This window comes from Channa argus, unplaced genomic scaffold (genome assembly GCF_033026475.1).
Source record: "Channa argus isolate prfri unplaced genomic scaffold, Channa argus male v1.0 Contig044, whole genome shotgun sequence".
Lineage (NCBI taxonomy): Eukaryota > Metazoa > Chordata > Actinopteri > Anabantiformes > Channidae > Channa > Channa argus.
The window spans coordinates 263,121-288,061 of record NW_027125263.1 but is presented as its reverse complement, the minus strand read 5'-3'; the positions used below and the strand labels follow the sequence as shown (position 1 = coordinate 288,061).

The window sequence follows — 24,941 nt, the reverse complement described above, 5'->3', positions numbered from 1 at the left end:
CCCCTAGACAGGGGCGTAACAGACCAGTACATTCATAGTACTTTGTACTTTGCCACATTTATCTTCTTCTTAGCAAGTGTCATGCATTCTGCTTCTCTAGCGTTCTTAAGAGCTGTTGATGATGTCAAGTGCAGTTTACGGCCACACCGCTCTCTAAGCGCCCGATCTCGTCCGATCTCGGCAGCCAAATAGGGCCGGGCCTGGTTAGTACTTGGTAGGAAGACCGCATGGGAATACCAGGTGCTGTAAGCTTTTTTGCTTGGGTTTACGGGCAGCACAAGCTGGTGTTACTGCCTATTTATTCATAGAAATTGTTCTATATTTTCATCAAATTTTGTTCTTTCATTGCTGTTTTGCTACTTTATTGGTTTGTCAACCATCGTGCTTCATTACTAATAGACCATGTTACCGTCCTGGCCATATGTGTTGTTTTTATTTTCTTGTTCTTATAGGTGCCCTGCCTGATTGGCCGGATTTGGGGGAAGTACAGGAAGCTGATTGGTCCATCCTACACTTCCTGGAGTTTTAAAAGTACGGTTCCCAACAGCTAGCGAGGCTCTTTCTGGCAGCAGCACCTGTTTGCTGTTCTTGCTTTCCAAACCTTATTTAGCATTTTTGAATTGTTAGGTTTTGTGCCGTGGTTTTGTTTATAAATTGTATATTTTGTAAATAGTATTAAATCTGTAGGGGTGGACTGCCATTTTCTTTTGATTGTTTTCTCTTGTTTTCACATTAGGGAGTTAGGGTTAGCGACTGTCTTTTGGTTTGTTTATTTCTATCAGGCTAGCTAGCACTTTCTGTGGGAAATGGCTTATTTTGTTTATTATGTTGGCCTTGGTTCGCCCTGAGTTGTAGTGTCATGTTTTGTTTGACACTTTCTTTCGTTTAAAATAAATATCATTCTGTTGGAACATCTCGATCCTGGATTTTGGTTTGGGGATCGGAGAGGGAACATGCTAATTTATCTTTGTATGTTGCACCCTGACCCCCTAGAAAGGGGCGTAACAGACCAGTACAGTTATAGTACTTTGTACTTTGCCACATTTATCTTCTTCTTAGCAAGTGTCATGCATTCTGCTTCTCCAGCGTTTTTAAGAGCTGTTGATGATGTCAAATGCAGCTTACGGCAACACTGCTCTCTAAGCGCCCGATCCCGTCCGATCTCGGCAGCCAAATAGGGCCGGGCCTGGTTAGTACTTGGTAGGAAGACCGCCTGGGAATACCAGGTGCTGTAAGCTTTTTTGCTTGGGTTTACGGGCAGCACAAGCTGGTGTTACTGCCTATTTATTCATAGAAATTGTTCTATATTTTCATCAAATTTTGTTCTTTCATTGCTGTTTTGCAACTTTATTGGTTTGTCAACCATCGTGCTTCATTACTAGTAGACCATGTTACGGTCCTGGCCATATGTGTTGTTTTTATTTTCTTGTTCTTATAGGTGCCCTGCCTGATTGGCCGGATTGGGGGGCAGTACAGGAAGCTGATTGGTCCATCCTACACTTCCTGGAGTTTTAAAAGTACGGTTCCCAACAGCTAGCGAGGCTCTTTCTGGCATCAGCGCCTGTTTGCTGTTCTTGGTTTCCAAACCTTATTTAGCATTTTTGAATTGTTAGGTTTTGTGCCGTGGTTTTGTTTATAAATTGTATATTTTGTAAATAGTATTAAATCTGTAGGGGTGAACAGCCATTTTCTTTTGATTGTTTTCTCTTGTTTTCACATTAGGGAGTTAGGGTTAGCGACTGTCTTTTGGTTTGTTTATTTCTATCAGGCTAGCTAGCACTTTCTGTGGGAAATGGCTTATTTTGTTTATTATGTTGGCCTTGGTTCGCCCTGAGTTGTAGTGTCATGTTTTGTTTGACACTTTCTTTCGTTTAAAATAAATATTATTCTGTTGGAACATCTCGATCCTGGATTTTGGTTTGGGGATCGGAGAGGGAACATGCTAATTTATCTTTGTATGTTGCACCCTGACCCCCTAGACAGGGGCGTAACAGACCAGTACAGTTATAGTACTTTGTACTTTGCCACATTTATCTTCTTCTTAGCAAGTGTCATGCATTCTGCTTCTCCAGCGTTTTTAAGAGCTGTTGATGATGTCAAATGCAGCTTACGGCCACACTGCTCTCTAAGCGCACGATCCCGTCCGATCTCGGCAGCCAAATAGGGCCGGGCCTGGTTAGTACTTGGTAGGAAGACCGCCTGGGAATACCACGTGCTGTAAGCTTTTTTGCTTGGGTTTACGGGCAGCACAAGCTGGTGTTACTGCCTATTTATTCATAGAAATTGTTCTATATTTTCATCAAATTTTGTTCTTTCATTGCTGTTTTGCAACTTTATTGGTTTGTCAACCATCGTGCTTCATTACTAGTAGACCATGTTACGGTCCTGGCCATATGTGTTGTTTTTATTTTATTGTTCTTATAGGTGCCCTGCCTGATTGGCCGGATTGGGGGGCAGTACAGGAAACTGATTGGTCCATCCTACACTTCCTGGAGTTTTAAAAGTACGGTTCCCAACAGCTAGCGAGGCTCTTTCTGGCATCAGCACCTGTTTGCTGTTCTTGGTTTCCAAACCTTATTTAGCATTTTTGAATTGTTAGGTTTTGTGCCGTGGTTTTGTTTATAAATTGTATATTTTGTAAATAGTATTAAATCTGTAGTGGTGAACTGCCATTTTCTTTGGACTGTTTTCACATTAGGGAGTTAGGGCTAGCGACTGTCTTTTGGTTTGTTTATTTCTATCAGGCTAGCTAGCACTTTCTGTGGGAAATGGCTTATTTTATTTATTATGTTGGCCTTGGTTCGCCCTGAGTTGAAGTGTCATGTTTTGTTTGACACTTTCTTTCGTTTAAAATAAATATCATTCTGTTGGAACATCTCGATCCTGGATTTTGGTTTGGGGATCGGAGAGGGAACATGCTAATTTATCTTTGTATGTTGCACCCTGACCCCCTAGACAGGGGCGTAACAGACCAGTACAGTTATAGTACTTTGTACTTTGCCACATTTATCTTCTTCTTAGCAAGTGTCATGCATTCTGCTTCTCCAGCGTTTTTAAGAGCTGTTGATGATGTCAAATGCAGCTTACGGCCACACCGCTCTCTAAGCGCCCGATCTCGCCCGATCTCGTCCGATCTCGGCAGCCAAATAGGGCCGGGCCTGGTTAGTACTTGGTAGGAAGACCGCCTGGGAATACCAGGTGCTGTAAGCTTTTTTGCTTGGGTTTACGGGCAGCACAAGCTGGTGTTACTGCCTATTTATTCATAGAAATTGTTCTATATTTTCATCAAATTTTGTTCTTTCATTGCTGTTTTGCTACTTTATTGGTTTGCCAACCATCGTGCTTCATTACTAGTAGACCATGTTACGGTCCTGGCCATATGTGTTGTTTTTATTTTCTTGTTCTTATAGGTGCCCTGCCTGATTGGCCGGATTGGGGGGCAGTACAGGAAGCTGATTGGTCCATCCTACACTTCCTGGAGTTTTAAAAGTACGGTTCCCAACAGCTAGCGAGGCTCTTTCTGGCATCAGCACCTGTTTGCTGTTCTTGGTTTCCAAACCTTATTTAGCATTTTTGAATTGTTAGATTTTGTGCCGTGGTTTTGTTTATAAATTGTATATTTTGTAAATAGTATTAAATCTGTAGGGGTGAACTGCCATTTTCTTTGGACTGTTTTCACATTAGGGAGTTAGGGTTAGCGACTGTCTTTTGGTTTGTTTATTTCTATCAGGCTAGCTAGCACTTTCTGTGGGAAATGGCTTATTTTGTTTATTATGTTGGCCTTGGTTCGCCCTGAGTTGTAGTGTCATGTTTTGTTTGACACTTTCTTTCGTTTAAAATAAATATCATTCTGTTGGAACATCTCGATCCTGGATTTTGGTTTGGGGATCGGAGAGGGAACATGCTAATTTATCTTTGTATGTTGCACCCTGACCCCCTAGACAGGGGCGTAACAGACCAGTACAGTCATAGTACTTTGTACTTTGCCACATTTATCTTCTTCTTAGCAAGTGTCATGCATTCTGCTTCTCTAGCGTTCTTAAGAGCTGTTGATGATGTCAAGTGCAGTTTACGGCCACACCGCTCTCTAAGTGCCCGATCTCGTCCGATCTCGGCAGCCAAATAGGGCCGGGCCTGGTTAGTACTTGGTAGGAAGACCGCATGGGAATACCAGGTGCTGTAAGCTTTTTTGCTTGGGTTTACGGGCAGCACAAGCTGGTGTTACTGCCTATTTATTCATAGAAATTGTTCTATATTTTCATCAAATTTTGTTCTTTCATTGCTGTTTTGCTACTTTATTGGTTTGTCAACCATCGTGCTTCATTACTAATAGACCATGTTACCGTCCTGGCCATATGTGTTGTTTTTATTTTCTTGTTCTTATAGGTGCCCTGCCTGATTGGCCGGATTTGGGGGAAGTACAGGAAGCTGATTGGTCCATCCTACACTTCCTGGAGTTTTAAAAGTACGGTTCCCAACAGCTAGCGAGGCTCTTTCTGGCAGCAGCACCTGTTTGCTGTTCTTGCTTTCCAAACCTTATTTAGCATTTTTGAATTGTTAGGTTTTGTGCCGTGGTTTTGTTTATAAATTGTATATTTTGTAAATAGTATTAAATCTGTAGGGGTGGACTGCCATTTTCTTTTGATTGTTTTCTCTTGTTTTCACATTAGGGAGTTAGGGTTAGCGACTGTCTTTTGGTTTGTTTATTTCTATCAGGCTAGCTAGCACTTTCTGTGGGAAATGGCTTATTTTGTTTATTATGTTGGCCTTGGTTCGCCCTGAGTTGTAGTGTCATGTTTTGTTTGACACTTTCTTTCGTTTAAAATAAATATCATTCTGTTGGAACATCTCGATCCTGGATTTTGGTTTGGGGATCGGAGAGGGAACATGCTAATTTATCTTTGTATGTTGCACCCTGACCCCCTAGACAGGGGCGTAACAGACCAGTACAGTTATAGTACTTTGTACTTTGCCACATTTATCTTCTTCTTAGCAAGTGTCATGCATTCTGCTTCTCCAGCGTTTTCAAGAGCTGTTGATGATGTCAAATGCAGCTTACGGCCACACTGCTCTCTAAGCGCCGGATCCCGTCCGATCTCGGCAGCCAAATAGGGCCGGGCCTGGTTAGTACTTGGTAGGAAGACCGCCTGGGAATACCACGTGCTGTAAGCTTTTTTGCTTGGGTTTACGGGCAGCACAAGCTGGTGTTACTGCCTATTTATTCATAGAAATTGTTCTATATTTTCATCAAATTTTGTTCTTTCATTGCTGTTTTGCAACTTTATTGGTTTGTCAACCATCGTGCTTCATTACTAGTAGACCATGTTACGGTCCTGGCCATATGTGTTGTTTTTATTTTCTTGTTCTTATAGGTGCCCTGCCTGATTGGCCGGATTGGGGGGCAGTACAGGAAGCTGATTGGTCCATCCTACACTTCCTGGAGTTTTAAAAGTACGGTTCCCAACAGCTAGCGAGGCTCTTTCTGGCATCAGCGCCTGTTTGCTGTTCTTGGTTTCCAAACCTTATTTAGCATTTTTGAATTGTTAGGTTTTGTGCCGTGGTTTTGTTTATAAATTGTATATTTTGTAAATAGTATTAAATCTGTAGGGGTGAACAGCCATTTTCTTTTGATTGTTTTCTCTTGTTTTCACATTAGGGAGTTAGGGTTAGCGACTGTCTTTTGGTTTGTTTATTTCTATCAGGCTAGCTAGCACTTTCTGTGGGAAATGGCTTATTTTGTTTATTATGTTGGCCTTGGTTCACCCTGAGTTGTAGTGTCATGTTTTGTTTGACACTTTCTTTCGTTTAAAATAAATATCATTCTGTTGGAACATCTCGATCCTGGATTTTGGTTTGGGGATCGGAGAGGGAACATGCTAATTTATCTTTGTATGTTGCACCCTGACCCCCTAGACAGGGGCGTAACAGACCAGTACAGTTATAGTACTTTTTACTTGGCCACATTTATCTTCTTCTTAGCAAGTGTCATGCATTCTGCTTCTCCAGCGTTTTTAAGAGCTGTTGATGATGTCAAATGCAGCTTACGGCCACACCGCTCTCTAAGCGCCCGATCTCGTCCGATCTCGGCAGCCAAATAGAGCCGGGCCTGGTTAGTACTTGGTAGGAAGACCGCCTGGGAATACCAGGTGCTGTAAGCTTTTTTGCTTGGGTTTACGGGCAGCACAAGCTGGTGTTACTGCCTATTTATTCATAGAAATTGTTCTATATTTTCATCAAATTTTGTTCTTTCATTGCTGTTTTGCTACTTTATTGGTTTGTCAACCATCGTGCTTCATTACTAATAGACCATGTTACGGTCCGGGCCATATGTGTTGTTTTCATTTTCTTGTTCTTATAGGTGCCCTGCCTGATTGGCCGGATTGGGGGGCAGTACAGGAAGCTGATTGGTCCATCCTACACTTCCTGGAGTTTTAAAAGTACGGTTCCCAACAGCTAGCGAGGCTCGTTCTGGCATCAGCACCTGTTTGCTGTTCTTGGTTTCCAAACCTTATTTAGCATTTTTGAATTGTTAGGTTTTGTGCCGTGGTTTTGTTTATAAATTGTATATTTTGTAAATAGTATTAAATCTGTAGGGGTGGACTGCCATTTTCTTTTGATTGTTTTCTCTTGTTTTCACATTAGGGAGTTAGGGTTAGCGACTGTCTTTTGGTTTGTTTATTTCTATCAGGCTAGCTAGCACTTTCTGTGGGAAATGGCTTATTTTGTTTATTAAGTTGGTGTCATGTTTTGTTTGACACTTTCTTTCGTTTAAAATAAATATCATTCTGTTGGAACATCTCGACCCTGGATTTTGGTTTGGGGATCGGAGAGGGAACATGCTAATTTATCTTTGTATGTTGCACCCTGACCCCCTAGACAGGGGCGTAACAGACCAGTACAGTTATAGTACTTTGTACTTTGCCACATTTATCTTCTTCTTAGCAAGTGTCATGCATTCTGCTTCTCCAGCGTTTTTAAGAGCTGTTGATGATGTCAAATGCAGCTTACGGCCACACCGCTCTCTAAGCGCCCGATCCCGTCCGATCTCGGCAGCCAAATAGGGCCGGGCCTTGTTAGTACTTGGTAGGAAGACCGCCTGGGAATACTACGTGCTGTAAGCTTCTTTGCTTGGGTTTACGGGCAGCACAAGCTGGTGTTACTGCCTATTTATTCATAGAAATTGTTCTATATTTTCATCAAATTTTGTTCTTTCATTGCTGTTTTGCTACTTTATTGGTTTGTCAACCATCGTGCTTCATTACTAATAGACCATGTTACGGTCCTGGCCATATGTGTTGTTTTTATTTTCTTGTTCTTATAGGTGCCCTGCCTGTTTGGCCGGATTGGGGGGAAGTACAGGAAGCTGATTGGTCCATCCTACACTTCCTGGAGTTTTAAAAGTACGGTTCCCAACAGCTAGCGAGGCTCTTTCTGGCAGCAGCACCTGTTTGCTGTTCTTGCTTTCCAAACCTTATTTAGCATTTTTGAATTGTTAGGTTTTGTGCCGTGGTTTTGTTTATAAATTGTATATTTTGTAAATAGTATTAAATCTGTAGGGGTGGACTGCCATTTTCTTTGGACTGTTTTCACATTAGGGAGTTAGGGTTAGCGACTGTCTTTTGGTTTGTTTATTTCTATCAGGATAGCTAGCACTTTCTGTGGGAAATGGCTTATTTTGTTTATTATGTTGGCCTTGGTTCGCCCTGAGTTGTAGTGTCATGTTTTGTTTGACACTTTCTTTCGTTTAAAATAAATATCATTCTGTTGGAACATCTCGATCCTGGATTTTGGTTTGGGGATCGGAGAGGGAACATGCTAATTTATCTTTGTATGTTGCACCCTGACCCCCTAGACAGGGGCGTAACAGACCAGTACAGTTATAGTACTTTTTACTTGGCCACATTTATCTTCTTCTTAGCAAGTGTCATGCATTCTGCTTTTCCAGCGTTTTTAAGAGCTGTTGATGATGTCAAATGCAGCTTACGGCCACACCACTCTCTAAGCGCCCGATCTCGTCCGATCTCGGCAGCCAAATAGAGTCGGGCCTGGTTAGTACTTGGTAGGAAGACCGCCTGGGAATACCAGGTGCTGTAAGCTTTTTTGCTTGGGTTTACGGGCAGCACAAGCTGGTGTTACTGCCTATTTATTCATAGAAATTGTTCTATATTTTCATCAAATTTTGTTCTTTCATTGCTGTTTTGCTACTTTATTGGTTTGTCAACCATCGTGCTTCATTACTAATAGACCATGTTACGGTCCGGGCCATATGTGTTGTTTTCATTTTCTTGTTCTTATAGGTGCCCTGCCTGATTGGCCGGATTGGGGGGCAGTACAGGAAGCTGATTGGTCCATCCTACACTTCCTGGAGTTTTAAAAGTACGGTTCCCAACAGCTAGCGAGGCTCTTTCTGGCATCAGCACCTGTTTGCTGTTCTTGGTTTCCAAACCTTATTTAGCATTTTTGAATTGTTAGGTTTTGTGCCGTGGTTTTGTTTATAAATTGTATATTTTGTAAATAGTATTAAATCTGTAGGGGTGGACTGCCATTTTCTTTTGATTGTTTTCTCTTGTTTTCACATTAGGGAGTTAGGGTTAGCGACTGTCTTTTGGTTTGTTTATTTCTATCAGGCTAGCTAGCACTTTCTGTGGGAAATGGCTTATTTTGTTTATTAAGTTGGTGTCATGTTTTGTTTGACACTTTCTTTCGTTTAAAATAAATATCATTCTGTTGGAACATCTCGACCCTGGATTTTGGTTTGGGGATCGGAGAGGGAACATGCTAATTTATCTTTGTATGTTGCACCCTGACCCCCTAGACAGGGGCGTAACAGACCAGTACAGTTATAGTACTTTGTACTTTGCCACATTTATCTTCTTCTTAGCAAGTGTCATGCATTCTGCTTCTCCAGCGTTTTTAAGAGCTGTTGATGATGTCAAATGCAGCTTACGGCCACACCGCTCTCTAAGCGCCCGATCCCGTCCGATCTCGGCAGCCAAATAGGGCCGGGCCTTGTTAGTACTTGGTAGGAAGACCGCCTGGGAATACTACGTGCTGTAAGCTTCTTTGCTTGGGTTTACGGGCAGCACAAGCTGGTGTTACTGCCTATTTATTCATAGAAATTGTTCTATATTTTCATCAAATTTTGTTCTTTCATTGCTGTTTTGCTACTTTATTGGTTTGTCAACCATCGTGCTTCATTACTAATAGACCATGTTACGGTCCTGGCCATATGTGTTGTTTTTATTTTCTTGTTCTTATAGGTGCCCTGCCTGTTTGGCCGGATTGGGGGGAAGTACAGGAAGCTGATTGGTCCATCCTACACTTCCTGGAGTTTTAAAAGTACGGTTCCCAACAGCTAGCGAGGCTCTTTCTGGCAGCAGCACCTGTTTGCTGTTCTTGCTTTCCAAACCTTATTTAGCATTTTTGAATTGTTAGGTTTTGTGCCGTGGTTTTGTTTATAAATTGTATATTTTGTAAATAGTATTAAATCTGTAGGGGTGGACTGCCATTTTCTTTGGACTGTTTTCACATTAGGGAGTTAGGGTTAGCGACTGTCTTTTGGTTTGTTTATTTCTATCAGGATAGCTAGCACTTTCTGTGGGAAATGGCTTATTTTGTTTATTATGTTGGCCTTGGTTCGCCCTGAGTTGTAGTGTCATGTTTTGTTTGACACTTTCTTTCGTTTAAAATAAATATCATTCTGTTGGAACATCTCGATCCTGGATTTTGGTTTGGGGATCGGAGAGGGAACATGCTAACTTATCTTTGTATGTTGCACCCTGACCCCCTAGACAGGGGCGTAACAGACCAGTACAGTTATAGTACTTTGTACTTTGCCACATTTATCTTCTTCTTAGCAAGTGTCATGCATTCTGCTTTTCCAGCGTTTTTAAGAGCTGTTGATGATGTCAAATGCAGCTTACGGCCACACCGCTCTCTAAGCGCCCGATCTCGTCCGATCTCGGCAGCCAAATAGAGCCGGGCCTGGTTAGTACTTGGTAGGAAGACCGCCTGGGAATACCAGGTGCTGTAAGCTTTTTTGCTTGGGTTTACGGGCAGCACAAGCTGGTGTTACTGCCTATTTATTCATAGAAATTGTTCTATATTTTCATCAAATTTTGTTCTTTCATTGCTGTTTTGCTACTTTATTGGTTTGTCAACCATCGTGCTTCATTACTAGTAGACCATGTTACGGTCCTGGCCATATGTGTTGTTTTTATTTTGTTGTTCTTATAGGTGCCCTGCCTGATTGGCCGGATTTGGGGGAAGTACAGGAAGCTGATTGGTCCATCCTACACTTCCTGGAGTTTTAAAAGTACGGTTCCCAACAGCTAGCGAGGCTCTTTCTGGCAGCAGCACCTGTTTGCTGTTCTTGCTTTCCAAACCTTATTTAGCATTTTTGAATTGTTAGGTTTTGTGCCGTGGTTTTGTTTATAAATTGTATATTTTGTAAATAGTATTAAATCTGTAGGGGTGAACTGCCATTTTCTTTGGACTGTTTTCACATTAGGGAGTTAGGGTTAGCGACTGTCTTTTGGTTTGTTTATTTCTATCAGGCTAGCTAGCACTTTCTGTGGGAAATGGCTTATTTTGTTTATTATGTTGGCCTTGGTTCGCCCTGAGTTGTAGTGTCATGTTTTGTTTGACACTTTCTTTCGTTTAAAATAAATATCATTCTGTTGGAACATCTCGATCCTGGATTTTGGTTTGGGGATCGGAGAGGGAACATGCTAATTTATCTTTGTATGTTGCACCCTGACCCCCTAGACAGGGGCGTAACAGACCAGTACAGTTATAGTACTTTGTACTTTGCCACATTTATCTTCTTCTTAGCAAGTGTCATGCATTCTGCTTCTCCAGCGTTTTTAAGAGCTGTTGATGATGTCAAATGCAGCTTACGGCCACACCGCTCTCTAAGCGCCCGATCTCGTCCGATCTCGGCAGCCAAATAGAGCCGGGCCTGGTTAGTACTTGGTAGGAAGACCGCCTGGGAATACCAGGTGCTGTAAGCTTTTTTGCTTGGGTTTACGGGCAGCACAAGCTGGTGTTACTGCCTATTTATTCATAGAAATTGTTCTATATTTTCATCAAATTTTGTTCTTTCATTGCTGTTTTGCTACTTTATTGGTTTGTCAACCATCGTGCTTCATTACTAGTAGACCATGTTACGGTCCTGGCCATATGTGTTGTTTTTATTTTGTTGTTCTTAGAGGTGCCCTGCCTGATTGGCCGGATTTGGGGGAAGTACAGGAAGCTGATTGGTCCATCCTACACTTCCTGGAGTTTTAAAAGTACGGTTCCCAATAGCTAGCGAGGCTCTTTCTGGCAGCAGCACCTGTTTGCTGTTCTTGGTTTCCAAACATTATTTAGCATTTTTGAATTGTTAGGTTTTGTGCCGTGGTTTTGTTTATAAATTGTATATTTTGTAAATAGTATTAAATCTGTAGGGGTGAACAGCCATTTTCTTTTGATTGTTTTCTCTTGTTTTCACATTAGGGAGTTAGGGTTAGCGACTATCTTTTGGTTTGTTTATTTCTATCAGGCTAGCTAGCACTTTCTGTGGGAAATGGCTTAATTTGTTTATTATGTTGGCCTTGGTTCGCCCTGAGTTGTAGTGTCATGTTTTGTTTGACACTTTCTTTCGTTTAAAATAAATATCATTCTGTTGGAACATCTCGATCCTGGATTTTGGTTTGGGGATCGGAGAGGGAACATGCTAATTTATCTTTGTATGTTGCACCCTGACCCCCTAGACAGGGGCGTAACAGACCAGTACAGTTATAGTACTTTGTACTTTGCCACATTTATCTTCTTCTTAGCAAGTGTCATGCATTCTGCTTCTCCAGCGTTTTTAAGAGCTGTTGATGATGTCAAATGCAGCTTACGGCCACACCGCTCTCTAAGCGCCCGATCTCGCCCGATCTCGTCTGATCTCGGCAGCCAAATAGAGCCGGGCCTGGTTAGTACTTGGTAGGAAGACCGCCTGGGAATACCAGGTGCTGTAAGCTTTTTTGCTTGGGTTTACGGGCAGCACAAGCTGGTGTTACTTCCTATTTATTCATAGAAATTGTTCTATATTTTCATCAAATTTTGTTCTTTCATTGCTGTTTTGCTACTTTGTTGGTTTGTCAACCATCATGCTTCATTACTAGTAGACCATGTTACGGTCCTGGCCATATGTGTTGTTTTTATTTTGTTGTTCTTAGAGGTGCCCTGCCTGATTGGCCGGATTTGGGGGAAGTACAGGAAGCTGATTGGTCCATCCTACACTTCCTGGAGTTTTAAAAGTACGGTTCCCAACAGCTAGCGAGGCTCTTTCTGGCATCAGCACCTGTTTGCTGTTCTTGGTTTCCAAACCTTATTTAGCATTTTTGAATTGTTAGGTTTTGTGCCGTGGTTTTGTTTATAAATTGTATATTTTGTAAATAGTATTAAATCTGTAGGGGTGGACTGCCATTTTCTTTTGATTGTTTTCTCTTGTTTTCACATTAGGGAGTTAGGGTTAGCGACTGTCTTTTGGTTTGTTTATTTCTATCAGGCTAGCTAGCACTTTCTGTGGGAAATGGCTTATTTTGTTTATTATGTTGGCCTTGGTTCGCCCTGAGTTGTAGTGTCATGTTTTTTTTGACACTTTCTTTCGTTTAAAATAAATATCATTCTGTTGGAACATCTCGACCCTGGATTTTGGTTTGGGGATCGGAGAGGGAACATGCTAATTTATCTTTGTATGTTGCACCCTGACCCCCTAGACAGGGGCGTAACAGACCAGTACAGTTATAGTACTTTGTACTTTGCCACATTTATCTTCTTCTTAGCAAGTGTCATGCATTCTGCTTCTCCAGCGTTTTTAACAGCTGTTGATGATGTCAAATGCAGCTTACGGCCACACCGCTCTCTAAGCGCCCGATCTCGTCCGATCTCGGCAGCCAAATAGAGCCGGGCCTGGTTAGTACTTGGTAGGAAGACCGCCTGGGAATACCAGGTGCTGTAAGCTTTTTTGCTTGGGTTTACGGGCAGCACAAGCTGGTGTTACTGCCTATTTATTCATAGAAATTGTTCTATATTTTCATCAAATTTTGTTCTTTCATTGCTGTTTTGCTACTTTATTGGTTTGTCAACCATCGTGCTTCATTACTAATAGACCATGTTACGGTCCGGGCCATATGTGTTGTTTTCATTTTCTTGTTCTTATAGGTGCCCTGCCTGATTGGCCGGATTGGGGGGCAGTACAGGAAGCTGATTGGTCCATCCTACACTTCCTGGAGTTTTAAAAGTACGGTTCCCAACAGCTAGCGAGGCTCTTTCTGGCATCAGCACCTGTTTGCTGTTCTTGGTTTCCAAACCTTATTTAGCATTTTTGAATTGTTAGGTTTTGTGCCGTGGTTTTGTTTATAAATTGTATATTTTGTAAATAGTATTAAATCTGTAGGGGTGGACTGCCATTTTCTTTTGATTGTTTTCTCTTGTTTTCACATTAGGGAGTTAGGGTTAGCGACTGTCTTTTGGTTTGTTTATTTCTATCAGGCTAGCTAGCACTTTCTGTGGGAAATGGCTTATTTTGTTTATTAAGTTGGTGTCATGTTTTGTTTGACACTTTCTTTCGTTTAAAATAAATATCATTCTGTTGGAACATCTCGACCCTGGATTTTGGTTTGGGGATCGGAGAGGGAACATGCTAATTTATCTTTGTATGTTGCACCCTGACCCCCTAGACAGGGGCGTAACAGACCAGTACAGTTATAGTACTTTGTACTTTGCCACATTTATCTTCTTCTTAGCAAGTGTCATGCATTCTGCTTCTCCAGCGTTTTTAAGAGCTGTTGATGATGTCAAATGCAGCTTACGGCCACACCGCTCTCTAAGCGCCCGATCTCGTCCGATCTCGGCAGCCAAATAGGGCCGGGCCTGGTTAGTACTTGGTAGGAAGACCGCATGGGAATACCAGGTGCTGTAAGCTTTTTTGCTTGGGTTTACGGGCAGCACAAGCTGGTGTTACTGCCTATTTATTCATAGAAATTGTTCTATATTTTCATCAAATTTTGTTCTTTCATTGCTGTTTTGCTACTTTATTGGTTTGTCAACCATCGTGCTTCATTACTAATAGACCATGTTACCGTCCTGGCCATATGTGTTGTTTTTATTTTCTTGTTCTTATAGGTGCCCTGCCTGATTGGCCGGATTTGGGGGAAGTACAGGAAGCTGATTGGTCCATCCTACACTTCCTGGAGTTTTAAAAGTACGGTTCCCAACAGCTAGTGAGGCTCTTTCTGGCAGCAGCACCTGTTTGCTGTTCTTGCTTTCCAAACCTTATTTAGCATTTTTGAATTGTTAGGTTTTGTGCCGTGGTTTTGTTTATAAATTGTATATTTTGTAAATAGTATTAAATCTGTAGGGGTGGACTGCCATTTTCTTTTGATTGTTTTCTCTTGTTTTCACATTAGGGAGTTAGGGTTAGCGACTGTCTTTTGGTTTGTTTATTTCTATCAGGCTAGCTAGCACTTTCTGTGGGAAATGGCTTATTTTGTTTATTATGTTGGCCTTGGTTCGCCCTGAGTTGTAGTGTCATGTTTTGTTTGACACTTTCTTTCGTTTAAAATAAATATCATTCTGTTGGAACATCTCGATCCTGGATTTTGGTTTGGGGATCTGAGAGGGAACATGCTAATTTATCTTTGTATGTTGCACCCTGACCCCCTAGACAGGGGCGTAACAGACCAGTACAGTTATAGTACTTTGTACTTTGCCACATTTATCTTCTTCTTAGCAAGTGTCATGCATTCTGCTTCTCCAGCGTTTTTAAGAGCTGTTGATGATGTCAAATGCAGCTTACGGCCACACTGCTCTCTAAGCGCCGGATCCCGTCCGATCTCGGCAGCCAAATAGGGCCGGGCCTGGTTAGTACTTGGTAGGAAGACCGCCTGGGAATACCACGTGCTGTAAGCTTTTTTGCTTGGGTTTACGGGCAGCACAAGCTGGTGTTACTGCCTATTTATTCATAGAAATTGTTCTATATTTTCATCAAATTTTGTTCTTTCATTGCTGTTTTGCAACTTTATTGGTTTGTCAACCATCGTGCTTCATTACTAGTAGACCATGTTACGGTCCTGGCCATATGTGTTGTTTTTATTTTCTTGTTCTTATAGGTGCCCTGCCTGATTGGCCGGATTGGGGGGCAGTACAGGAAGCTGATTGGTCCATCCTACACTTCCTGGAGTTTTAAAAGTACGGTTCCCAACAGCTAGCGAGGCTCTTTCTGGCATCAGCGCCTGTTTGCTGTTCTTGGTTTCCAAACCTTATTTAGCATTTTTGAATTGTTAGGTTTTGTGCCGTGGTTTTGTTTATAAATTGTATATTTTGTAAATAGTATTAAATCTGTAGGGGTGAACAGCCATTTTCTTTTGATTGTTTTCTCTTGTTTTCACATTAGGGAGTTAGGGTTAGCGACTGTCTTTTGGTTTGTTTATTTCTATCAGGCTAGCTAGCACTTTCTGTGGGAAATGGCTTATTTTGTTTATTATGATGGCCTTGGTTCGCCCTGAGTTGTAGTGTCATGTTTTGTTTGACACTTTCTTTCGTTTAAAATAAATATCATTCTGTTGGAACATCTCGATCCTGGATTTTGGTTTGGGGATCGGAGAGGGAACATGCTAATTTATCTTTGTATGTTGCACCCTGACCCCCTAGACAGGGGCGTAACAGACCAGTACAGTTATAGTACTTTTTACTTGGCCACATTTATCTTCTTCTTAGCAAGTGTCATGCATTCTGCTTCTCCAGCGTTTTTAAGAGCTGTTGATGATGTCAAATGCAGCTTACGGCCACACCGCTCTCTAAGCGCCCTATCTCGTCCGATCTCGGCAGCCAAATAGAGCCGGGCCTGGTTAGTACTTGGTAGGAAGACCGCCTGGGAATACCAGGTGCTGTAAGCTTTTTTGCTTGGGTTTACGGGCAGCACAAGCTGGTGTTACTGCCTATTTATTCATAGAAATTGTTCTATATTTTCATCAAATTTTGTTCTTTCATTGCTGTTTTGCTACTTTATTGGTTTGTCAACCATCGTGCTTCATTACTAATAGACCATGTTACGGTCCGGGCCATATGTGTTGTTTTCATTTTCTTGTTCTTATAGGTGCCCTGCCTGATTGGCCGGATTGGGGGGCAGTACAGGAAGCTGATTGGTCCATCCTACACTTCCTGGAGTTTTAAAAGTACGGTTCCCAACAGCTAGCGAGGCTCTTTCTGGCATCAGCACCTGTTTGCTGTTCTTGGTTTCCAAACCTTATTTAGCATTTTTGAATTGTTAGGTTTTGTGCCGTGGTTTTGTTTATAAATTGTATATTTTGTAAATAGTATTAAATCTGTAGGGGTGGACTGCCATTTTCTTTTGATTGTTTTCTCTTGTTTTCACATTAGGGAGTTAGGGTTAGCGACTGTCTTTTGGTTTGTTTATTTCTATCAGGCTAGCTAGCACTTTCTGTGGGAAATGGCTTATTTTGTTTATTAAGTTGGTGTCATGTTTTGTTTGACACTTTCTTTCGTTTAAAATAAATATCATTCTGTTGGAACATCTCGACCCTGGATTTTGGTTTGGGGATCGGAGAGGGAACATGCTAATTTATCTTTGTATGTTGCACCCTGACCCCCTAGACAGGGGCGTAACAGACCAGTACAGTTATAGTACTTTGTACTTTGCCACATTTATCTTCTTCTTAGCAAGTGTCATGCATTCTGCTTCTCCAGCGTTTTTAAGAGCTGTTGATGATGTCAAATGCAGCTTACGGCCACACCGCTCTCTAAGCGCCCGATCCCGTCCGATCTCGGCAGCCAAATAGGGCCGGGCCTTGTTAGTACTTGGTAGGAAGACCGCCTGGGAATACTACGTGCTGTAAGCTTCTTTGCTTGGGTTTACGGGCAGCACAAGCTGGTGTTACTGCCTATTTATTCATAGAAATTGTTCTATATTTTCATCAAATTTTGTTCTTTCATTGCTGTTTTGCTACTTTATTGGTTTGTCAACCATCGTGCTTCATTACTAATAGACCATGTTACGGTCCTGGCCATATGTGTTGTTTTTATTTTCTTGTTCTTATAGGTGCCCTGCCTGTTTGGCCGGATTGGGGGGAAGTACAGGAAGCTGATTGGTCCATCCTACACTTCCTGGAGTTTTAAAAGTACGGTTCCCAACAGCTAGCGAGGCTCTTTCTGGCAGCAGCACCTGTTTGCTGTTCTTGCTTTCCAAACCTTATTTAGCATTTTTGAATTGTTAGGTTTTGTGCCGTGGTTTTGTTTATAAATTGTATATTTTGTAAATAGTATTAAATCTGTAGGGGTGGACTGCCATTTTCTTTGGACTGTTTTCACATTAGGGAGTTAGGGTTAGCGACTGTCTTTTGGTTTGTTTATTTCTATCAGGATAGCTAGCACTTTCTGTGGGAAATGGCTTATTTTGTTTATTATGTTGGCCTTGGTTCGCCCTGAGTTGTAGTGTCATGTTTTGTTTGACACTTTCTTTCGTTTAAAATAAATATCATTCTGTTGGAACATCTCGATCCTGGATTTTGGTTTGGGGATCGGAGAGGGAACATGCTAATTTATCTTTGTATGTTGCACCCTGACCCCCTAGACAGGGGCGTAACAGACCAGTACAGTTATAGTACTTTTTACTTGGCCACATTTATCTTCTTCTTAGCAAGTGTCATGCATTCTGCTTTTCCAGCGTTTTTAAGAGCTGTTGATGATGTCAAATGCAGCTTACGGCCACACCGCTCTCTAAGCGCCCGATCTCGTCCGATCTCGGCAGCCAAATAGAGCCGGGCCTGGTTAGTACTTGGTAGGAAGACCGCCTGGGAATACCAGGTGCTGTAAGCTTTTTTGCTTGGGTTTACGGGCAGCACAAGCTGGTGTTACTGCCTATTTATTCATAGAAATTGTTCTATATTTTCATCAAATTTTGTTCTTTCATTGCTGTTTTGCTACTTTATTGGTTTGTCAACCATCGTGCTTCATTACTAATAGACCATGTTACGGTCCGGGCCATATGTGTTGTTTTCATTTTCTTGTTCTTATAGGTGCCCTGCCTGATTGGCCGGATTGGGGGGCAGTACAGGAAGCTGATTGGTCCATCCTACACTTCCTGGAGTTTTAAAAGTACGGTTCCCAACAGCTAGCGAGGCTCTTTCTGGCATCAGCACCTGTTTGCTGTTCTTGGTTTCCAAACCTTATTTAGCATTTTTGAATTGTTAGGTTTTGTGCCGTGGTTTTGTTTATAAATTGTATATTTTGTAAATAGTATTAAATCTGTAGGGGTGGACTGCCATTTTCTTTTGATTGTTTTCTCTTGTTTTCACATTAGGGAGTTAGGGTTAGCGACTGTCTTTTGGTTTGTTTATTTCTATCAGGCTAGCTAGCACTTTCTGTGGGAAATGGCTTATTTTGTTTATTAAGTTGGTGTCATGTTTTGTTTGACACTTTCTTTCGTTTAAAATAAATATCATTCTGTTGGAACATCTCGACCCTGGATTTTGGTTTGGGGATCGGAGAGGGAACATGCTAATTTATCTTTGTATGTTGCACCCTGACCCCCTAGACAGGGGCGTAACAGACCAGTACAGTTATAGTACTTTGTACTTTGCCACATTTATCTTCTTCTTAGCAAGTGTCATGCATTCTGCTTCTCCAGCGTTTTTAAGAGCTGTTGATGATGTCAAATGCAGCTTACGGCCACACCGCTCTCTAAGCGCCCGATCCCGTCCGATCTCGGCAGCCAAATAGGGCCGGGCCTTGTTAGTACTTGGTAGGAAGACCGCCTGGGAATACTACGTGCTGTAAGCTTCTTTGCTTGAGTTTACGGGCAGCACAAGCTGGTGTTACTGCCTATTTATTCATAGAAATTGTTCTATATTTTCATCAAATTTTGTTCTTTCATTGCTGTTTTGCTACTTTATTGGTTTGTCAACCATCGTGCTTCATTACTAATAGACCATGTTACGGTCCTGGCCATATGTGTTGTTTTTATTTTCTTGTTCTTATAGGTGCCCTGCCTGTTTGGCCGGATTGGGGGGAAGTACAGGAAGCTGATTGGTCCATCCTACACTTCCTGGAGTTTTAAAAGTACGGTTCCCAACAGCTAGCGAGGCTCTTTCTGGCAGCAGCACCTGTTTGCTGTTCTTGCTTTCCAAACCTTATTTAGCATTTTTGAATTGTTAGGTTTTGTGCCGTGGTTTTGTTTATAAATTGTATATTTTGTAAATAGTATTAAATCTGTAGGGGTGGACTGCCATTTTCTTTGGACTGTTTTCACATTAGGGAGTTAGGGTTAGCGACTGTCTTTTGGTTTGTTTATTTCTATCAGGATAGCTAGCACTTTCTGTGGGAAATGGCTTATTTTGTTTATTATGTTGGCCTTGGTTCGCCCTGAGTTGTAGTGTCATGTTTTGTTTGACACTTTCTTTCGTTTAAAATAAATATCATTCTGTTGGAACATCTCGATCCTGGATTTTGGTTTGGGGATCGGAGAGGGAACATGCTAACTTATCTTTGTATGTTGCACCCTGACCCCCTAGACAGGGGCGTAACAGACCAGTACAGTTATAGTACTTTGTACTTTGCCACATTTATCTTCTTCTTAGCAAGTGTCATGCATTCTGCTTTTCCAGCGTTTTTAAGAGCTGTTGATGATGTCAAATGCAGCTTACGGCCACACCGCTCTCTAAGCGCCCGATCTCGTCCGATCTCGGCAGCCAAATAGAGCCGGGCCTGGTTAGTACTTGGTAGGAAGACCGCCTGGGAATACCAGGTGCTGTAAGCTTTTTTGCTTGGGTTTACGGGCAGCACAAGCTGGTGTTACTGCCTATTTATTCATAGAAATTGTTCTATATTTTCATCAAATTTTGTTCTTTCATTGCTGTTTTGCTACTTTATTGGTTTGTCAACCATCGTGCTTCATTACTAGTAGACCATGTTACGGTCCTGGCCATATGTGTTGTTTTTATTTTGTTGTTCTTATAGGTGCCCTGCCTGATTGGCCGGATTTGGGGGAAGTACAGGAAGCTGATTGGTCCATCCTACACTTCCTGGAGTTTTAAAAGTACGGTTCCCAACAGCTAGCGAGGCTCTTTCTGGCAGCAGCACCTGTTTGCTGTTCTTGCTTTCCAAACCTTATTTAGCATTTTTGAATTGTTAGGTTTTGTGCCGTGGTTTTGTTTATAAATTGTATATTTTGTAAATAGTATTAAATCTGTAGGGGTGAACTGCCATTTTCTTTGGACTGTTTTCACATTAGGGAGTTAGGGTTAGCGACTGTCTTTTGGTTTGTTTATTTCTATCAGGCTAGCTAGCACTTTCTGTGGGAAATGGCTTATTTTGTTTATTATGTTGGCCTTGGTTCGCCCTGAGTTGTAGTGTCATGTTTTGTTTGACACTTTCTTTCGTTTAAAATAAATATCATTCTGTTGGAACATCTCGATCCTGGATTTTGGTTTGGGGATCGGAGAGGGAACATGCTAATTTATCTTTGTATGTTGCACCCTGACCCCCTAGACAGGGGCGTAACAGACCAGTACAGTTATAGTACTTTGTACTTTGCCACATTTATCTTCTTCTTAGCAAGTGTCATGCATTCTGCTTCTCCAGCGTTTTTAAGAGCTGTTGATGATGTCAAATGCAGCTTACGGCCACACCGCTCTCTAAGCGCCCGATCTCGTCCGATCTCGGCAGCCAAATAGAGCCGGGCCTGGTTAGTACTTGGTAGGAAGACCGCCTGGGAATACCAGGTGCTGTAAGCTTTTTTGCTTGGGTTTACGGGCAGCACAAGCTGGTGTTACTGCCTATTTATTCATAGAAATTGTTCTATATTTTCATCAAATTTTGTTCTTTCATTGCTGTTTTGCTACTTTATTGGTTTGTCAACCATCGTGCTTCATTACTAGTAGACCATGTTACGGTCCTGGCCATATGTGTTGTTTTTATTTTGTTGTTCTTAGAGGTGCCCTGCCTGATTGGCCGGATTTGGGGGAAGTACAGGAAGCTGATTGGTCCATCCTACACTTCCTGGAGTTTTAAAAGTACGGTTCCCAATAGCTAGCGAGGCTCTTTCTGGCAGCAGCACCTGTTTGCTGTTCTTGGTTTCCAAACATTATTTAGCATTTTTGAATTGTTAGGTTTTGTGCCGTGGTTTTGTTTATAAATTGTATATTTTGTAAATAGTATTAAATCTGTAGGGGTGAACAGCCATTTTCTTTTGATTGTTTTCTCTTGTTTTCACATTAGGGAGTTAGGGTTAGCGACTATCTTTTGGTTTGTTTATTTCTATCAGGCTAGCTAGCACTTTCTGTGGGAAATGGCTTATTTTGTTTATTATGTTGGCCTTGGTTCGCCCTGAGTTGTAGTGTCATGTTTTGTTTGACACTTTCTTTCGTTTAAAATAAATATCATTCTGTTGGAACATCTCGATCCTGGATTTTGGTTTGGGGATCGGAGAGGGAACATGCTAATTTATCTTTGTATGTTGCACCCTGACCCCCTAGACAGGGGCGTAACAGACCAGTACAGTTATAGTACTTTGTACTTTGCCACATTTATCTTCTTCTTAGCAAGTGTCATGCATTCTGCTTCTCCAGCGTTTTTAAGAGCTGTTGATGATGTCAAATGCAGCTTACGGCCACACCGCTCTCTAAGCGCCCGATCTCGTCCGATCTCGGCAGCCAAATAGAGCCGGGCCTGGTTAGTACTTGGTAGGAAGACCGCCTGGGAATACCAGGTGCTGTAAGCTTTTTTGCTTGGGTTTACGGGCAGCACAAGCTGGTGTTACTGCCTATTTATTCATAGAAATTGTTCTATATTTTCATCAAATTTTGTTCTTTCATTGCTGTTTTGCTACTTTATTGGTTTGTCAACCATCGTGCTTCATTACTAATAGACCATGTTACGGTCCGGGCCATATGTGTTGTTTTCATTTTCTTGTTCTTATAGGTGCCCTGCCTGATTGGCCGGATTGGGGGGCAGTACAGGAAGCTGATTGGTCCATCCTACACTTCCTGGAGTTTTAAAAGTACGGTTCCCAACAGCTAGCGAGGCTCTTTCTGGCATCAGCACCTGTTTGCTGTTCTTGGTTTCCAAACCTTATTTAGCATTTTTGAATTGTTAGGTTTTGTGCCGTGGTTTTGTTTATAAATTGTATATTTTGTAAATAGTATTAAATCTGTAGGGGTGGACTGCCATTTTCTTTTGATTGTTTTCTCTTGTTTTCACATTAGGGAGTTAGGGTTAGCGACTGTCTTTTGGTTTGTTTATTTCTATCAGGCTAGCTAGCACTTTCTGTGGGAAATGGCTTATTTTGTTTATTAAGTTGGTGTCATGTTTTGTTTGACACTTTCTTTCGTTTAAAATAAATATCATTCTGTTGGAACATCTCGACCCTGGATTTTGGTTTGGGGATCGGAGAGGGAACATGCTAATTTATCTTTGTATGTTGCACCCTGACCCCCTAGACAGGGGCGTAACAGACCAGTACAGTTATAGTACTTTGTACTTTGCCACATTTATCTTCTTCTTAGCAAGTGTCATGCATTCTGCTTCTCCAGCGTTTTTAAGAGCTGTTGATGATGTCAAATGCAGCTTACGGCCACACCGCTCTCTAAGCGCCCGATCCCGTCCGATCTCGGCAGCCAAATAGGGCCGGGCCTTGTTAGTACTTGGTAGGAAGACCGCCTGGGAATACTACGTGCTGTAAGCTTCTTTGCTTGGGTTTACGGGCAGCACAAGCTGGTGTTACTGCCTATTTATTCATAGAAATTGTTCTATATTTTCATCAAATATTGTTCTTTCATTGCTCTTTTGCTACTTTATTGGTTTGTCAACCATCGTGCTTCATTACTAATAGACCATGTTACGGTCCTGGCCATATGTGTTGTTTTTATTTTCTTGTTCTTATAGGTGCCCTGCCTGTTTGGCCGGATTGGGGGGCAGTACAGGAAGCTGATTGGTCCATCCTACACTTCCTGGAGTTTTAAAAGTACGGTTCCCAACAGCTAGCGAGGCTCTTTCTGGCATCAGCACCTGTTTGCTGTTCTTGGTTTCCAAAACTTATTTAGCATTTTTGAATTGTTAGGTTTTGTGCCGTGGTTTTGTTTATAAATTGTATATTTTGTAAATAGTATTAAATCTGTAGTGGTGAACTGCCATTTTCTTTGGACTGTTTTCACATTAGGGAGTTAGGGCTAGCGACTGTCTTTTGGTTTGTTTATTTCTATCAGGCTAGCTAGCACTTTCTGTGGGAAATGGCTTATTTTGTTTATTATGTTGGCCTTGATTCGCCCTGAGTTGAAGTGTCATGTTTTGTTTGACACTTTCTTTCGTTTAAAATAAATATCATTCTGTTGGAACATCTCGATCCTGGATTTTGGTTTGGGGATCGGAGAGGGAACATGCTAATTTATCTTTGTATGTTGCACCCTGACCCCCTAGACAGGGGCGTAACAGACCAGTACAGTTATAGTACTTTGTACTTTGCCACATTTATCTTCTTCTTAGCAAGTGTCATGCATTCTGCTTCTCCAGCGTTTTTAAGAGCTGTTGATGATGTGAAATGCAGCTTACGGCCACACCGCTCTCTAAGCGCCCGATCTCGTCCGATCTCGGCAGCCAAATAGAGCCGGGCCTGGTTAGTACTTGGTAGGAAGACCGCCTGGGAATACCAGGTGCTGTAAGCTTTTTTGCTTGAGTTTACGGGCAGCACAAGCTGGTGTTACTGCCTATTTATTCATAGAAATTGTTCTATATTTTCATCAAATTTTGTTCTTTCATTGCTGTTTTGCTACTTTGTTGGTTTGTCAACCATCGTGCTTCATTACTAGTAGACCATGTTATGGTCCTGGCCATATGTGTTGTTTTTATTTTGTTGTTCTTATAGGTGCCCTGCCTGATTGGCCGGATTTGGGGGAAGTACAGGAAGCTGATTGGTCCATCCTACACTTCCTGGAGTTTTAAAAGTACGGTTCCCAACAGCTAGCGAGGCTCTTTCTGGCAGCAGCACCTGTTTGCTGTTCTTGCTTTCCAAACCTTATTTAGCATTTTTGAATTGTTAGGTTTTGTGCCGTGGTTTTGTTTATAAATTGTATATTTTGTAAATAGTATTAAATCTGTAGGGGTGAACTGCCATTTTCTTTGGACTGTTTTCACATTAGGGAGTTAGGGTTAGCGACTGTCTTTTGGTTTGTTTATTTCTATCAGGCTAGCTAGCACTTTCTGTGGGAAATGGCTTATTTTGTTTATTATGTTGGCCTTGGTTCGCCCTGAGTTGTAGTGTCATGTTTTGTTTGACACTTTCTTTCGTTTAAAATAAATATCATTCTGTTGGAACATCTCGATCCTGGATTTTGGTTTGGGGATCGGAGAGGGAACATGCTAATTTATCTTTGTATGTTGCACCCTGACCCCCTAGACAGGGGCGTAACAGACCAGTACAGTTATAGTACTTTTTACTTTGCCACATTTATCTTCTTCTTAGCAAGTGTCATGCATTCTGCTTCTCCAGCGTTTTTAAGAGCTGTTGATGATGTCAAATGCAGCTTACGGCCACACCGCTCTCTAAGCGCCCGATCTCGTCCGATCTCGGCAGCCAAATAGAGCCGGGCCTGGTTAGTACTTGGTAGGAAGACCGCCTGGGAATACCAGTTGCTGTAAGCTTTTTTGCTTGGGTTTACGGGCAGCACAAGCTGGTGTTACTGCCTATTTATTCATAGAAATTGTTCTATATTTTCATCAAATTTTGTTCTTTCATTGCTGTTTTGCTACTTTATTGGTTTGTCAACCATCATGCTTCATTACTAGTAGACCATGTTACGGTCCTGGCCATATGTGTTGTTTTTATTTTGTTGTTCTTAGAGGTGCCCTGCCTGATTGGCCGGATTTGGGGGAAGTACAGGAAGCTGATTGGTCCATCC

At 41.8% G+C, this 24,941-nt stretch overlaps 26 pseudogenes; all 26 read left to right on the top strand.

Moving 5' to 3' along the window:
• Window positions 1–133: 133 nt before the first annotated feature.
• Window positions 134–252, top strand: LOC137119094 (5S ribosomal RNA; annotated as a pseudogene).
• An 867-nt stretch (window positions 253–1,119) lies between these two features.
• LOC137119096 (5S ribosomal RNA) lies at window positions 1,120–1,238 on the top strand (annotated as a pseudogene).
• An 867-nt stretch (window positions 1,239–2,105) lies between these two features.
• LOC137119059 (5S ribosomal RNA) lies at window positions 2,106–2,224 on the top strand (annotated as a pseudogene).
• An 857-nt stretch (window positions 2,225–3,081) lies between these two features.
• On the top strand, window positions 3,082–3,210 carry LOC137119055 (5S ribosomal RNA; annotated as a pseudogene).
• Window positions 3,211–4,067: 857 nt separating this feature from the next.
• LOC137119102 (5S ribosomal RNA) lies at window positions 4,068–4,186 on the top strand (annotated as a pseudogene).
• Window positions 4,187–5,053: 867 nt separating this feature from the next.
• Window positions 5,054–5,172, top strand: LOC137119062 (5S ribosomal RNA; annotated as a pseudogene).
• Window positions 5,173–6,039: 867 nt separating this feature from the next.
• Window positions 6,040–6,158, top strand: LOC137119083 (5S ribosomal RNA; annotated as a pseudogene).
• An 844-nt stretch (window positions 6,159–7,002) lies between these two features.
• Window positions 7,003–7,121, top strand: LOC137119116 (5S ribosomal RNA; annotated as a pseudogene).
• An 857-nt stretch (window positions 7,122–7,978) lies between these two features.
• LOC137119078 (5S ribosomal RNA) lies at window positions 7,979–8,097 on the top strand (annotated as a pseudogene).
• Window positions 8,098–8,941: 844 nt separating this feature from the next.
• LOC137119115 (5S ribosomal RNA) lies at window positions 8,942–9,060 on the top strand (annotated as a pseudogene).
• Window positions 9,061–9,917: 857 nt separating this feature from the next.
• LOC137119082 (5S ribosomal RNA) lies at window positions 9,918–10,036 on the top strand (annotated as a pseudogene).
• Window positions 10,037–10,893: 857 nt separating this feature from the next.
• Window positions 10,894–11,012, top strand: LOC137119081 (5S ribosomal RNA; annotated as a pseudogene).
• Window positions 11,013–11,879: 867 nt separating this feature from the next.
• On the top strand, window positions 11,880–12,008 carry LOC137119052 (5S ribosomal RNA; annotated as a pseudogene).
• Window positions 12,009–12,875: 867 nt separating this feature from the next.
• On the top strand, window positions 12,876–12,994 carry LOC137119079 (5S ribosomal RNA; annotated as a pseudogene).
• An 844-nt stretch (window positions 12,995–13,838) lies between these two features.
• Window positions 13,839–13,957, top strand: LOC137119089 (5S ribosomal RNA; annotated as a pseudogene).
• An 867-nt stretch (window positions 13,958–14,824) lies between these two features.
• On the top strand, window positions 14,825–14,943 carry LOC137119061 (5S ribosomal RNA; annotated as a pseudogene).
• Window positions 14,944–15,810: 867 nt separating this feature from the next.
• LOC137119105 (5S ribosomal RNA) lies at window positions 15,811–15,929 on the top strand (annotated as a pseudogene).
• Window positions 15,930–16,773: 844 nt separating this feature from the next.
• LOC137119114 (5S ribosomal RNA) lies at window positions 16,774–16,892 on the top strand (annotated as a pseudogene).
• Window positions 16,893–17,749: 857 nt separating this feature from the next.
• On the top strand, window positions 17,750–17,868 carry LOC137119077 (5S ribosomal RNA; annotated as a pseudogene).
• An 844-nt stretch (window positions 17,869–18,712) lies between these two features.
• LOC137119113 (5S ribosomal RNA) lies at window positions 18,713–18,831 on the top strand (annotated as a pseudogene).
• Window positions 18,832–19,688: 857 nt separating this feature from the next.
• Window positions 19,689–19,807, top strand: LOC137119076 (5S ribosomal RNA; annotated as a pseudogene).
• Window positions 19,808–20,664: 857 nt separating this feature from the next.
• Window positions 20,665–20,783, top strand: LOC137119075 (5S ribosomal RNA; annotated as a pseudogene).
• Window positions 20,784–21,650: 867 nt separating this feature from the next.
• LOC137119074 (5S ribosomal RNA) lies at window positions 21,651–21,769 on the top strand (annotated as a pseudogene).
• Window positions 21,770–22,613: 844 nt separating this feature from the next.
• LOC137119111 (5S ribosomal RNA) lies at window positions 22,614–22,732 on the top strand (annotated as a pseudogene).
• Window positions 22,733–23,589: 857 nt separating this feature from the next.
• Window positions 23,590–23,708, top strand: LOC137119073 (5S ribosomal RNA; annotated as a pseudogene).
• Window positions 23,709–24,565: 857 nt separating this feature from the next.
• Window positions 24,566–24,684, top strand: LOC137119103 (5S ribosomal RNA; annotated as a pseudogene).
• The last annotated feature ends 257 nt before the right edge of the window (window positions 24,685–24,941 follow it).